The sequence below is a fragment of the Cupressus sempervirens genome, chromosome 9 (assembly GCF_028749045.1).
Source record: "Cupressus sempervirens isolate cs-2001-9-10 chromosome 9, ASM2874904v1, whole genome shotgun sequence".
Taxonomy (NCBI): domain Eukaryota; kingdom Viridiplantae; phylum Streptophyta; class Pinopsida; order Cupressales; family Cupressaceae; genus Cupressus; species Cupressus sempervirens.
The window spans coordinates 352,500,669-352,502,366 of NC_143126.1; the positions used below are offsets into that span (position 1 = coordinate 352,500,669).

The following is a 1,698-nucleotide window of genomic DNA, read 5'->3' on the forward strand; positions in this document are numbered from 1 at the left end:
CTATAGGCTCTCACTGTTCAATTTCCAACACTTTTCACTAGCTACAACATCAAATGTAAAATGAGATTTTGGGTTCCCTAGCCACATTAAAGTGTGGGAACTATCCTATCTGACAAATCTTGAATGTCCTTGAAAAGAAACCTCAATGGCACTAAGGGGAAAAATTTGAATAACAACCTAGAAAAGAAATGGTAGTGGAATTAACTTTTAAAGAAAGTAATTAATATCAGAAACATGAATTTAAAGGCATACAACATATTTTTTAGGCTTCTCTCCTCTCTATTCCGTATCAAAAAATATACCTACTGCTATGATTTTCTAAGTTCCTAGTACAAATAAAGCTGAGCACTAGGTGACATCAGCCACTACTAACCCTGCTAGGTAAAGTCAAAGCATCAAGTGTAGTTAAAATGCAGAAATGAAATAAGAACACTTTCATTAAGTTTTAACAAACATGCATAATATAAACTTTATGATCAACACATCTGAACATTATGGTCATCCTAGAAAGAGGGATCCTCTTGAAGATCAAAATGATGTTGTACAAAGTTTCTTTTTTACTCTAGCTGTAAACTCTTGACTAGAGCAACATTTTGACTCGTTGCAGAAGGAAGAGATGGTAAACTTCCAGTGCTTGAAGTAACAAACTAGTTGTATTTGAGAGATCTTGCTACCCTATTTGGAGTTACAAATGGATTATCTGAGTTGCCAATCATAGAAAAAGCTACAGGCTCACACAAGAAACCCATTTCATGAAGACTCCCTTGGGATGGACATTTTGTCAAGCCTATGCAATGTTTGGAAAAATCCATTTCTATGGCACTAAAAGAATGAATCCTCGGCTTCCGCCATCCAAACCTATTCTTCATATATGAAGATCCTATTGAACTATTAAGGATTTAATTATCAAGTGTGTTGTAATTTGATGCCCTAAAAATATTGTCCCCAAATTGACTAAAACCATTTGCACTCCTTGGGACAAAGAACTTTTTCTGTGCAAAATGTGTAGCAGAATTTGATTTTGGTCTAGGGGTAATTACATCATGCTTTGCATTTGCACCACCTGGTAAATTCAAGCTACCCTCTAGAATGGGACATAGTGGAGGTCACATAGTTGGAAAGTTGTTATCTCTGGTATTGCCTTCTAGTGAATGGCTAGCATCACCATTGTTAGTAATCATGTGTGAAAACATTTTTCTTGGGGAGTTCTTTATAGGTATGTGGAGTGGAGAAGCAGTTGTCTTCTTCATTTTTTACTCATTCACTAATTCACTTCTATTTCCAAAAAAATAATATTTAATTATTTCCAGATATATATTTCAAAAATGTGAATCTATTGAAATAACCTCAAAAATTGAAGTATTTGACCAAGTAAGCTTTGGTTTCAAACCGCAATTAATCAATCTTCTTTGTCAAGAACTAAGCAGTCAATTCCAATTCTTCTCAACCTTTTCCACAACCCTTAGCAAGATTAAATCAAATTAACCTATATTAGATACCCTTCAAATCCAAGCCCTTACAACCAATGCATGTTCGGTATTAGCAACTATTAGGGTTCTAAATAAAAGCTAAAATTTGCTAGTACTGAATGCCCCAAATTTGGCACAACCAACAGACTTGGACTTGGAATTTTTTTTATCAAAACCCTTGGGCCTCCTCAAACCCTCAAAGGAAAATTTTGGAAGCCTATTTATTGAA

At 34.7% G+C, this 1,698-nt stretch overlaps 1 pseudogene; it reads right to left on the minus strand.

Annotated features, from left to right (window-relative positions):
• LOC149538759 (uncharacterized) lies at window positions 1-1,250 on the minus strand (annotated as a pseudogene).
• Window positions 1,251-1,698: the final 448 nt, after the last annotated feature.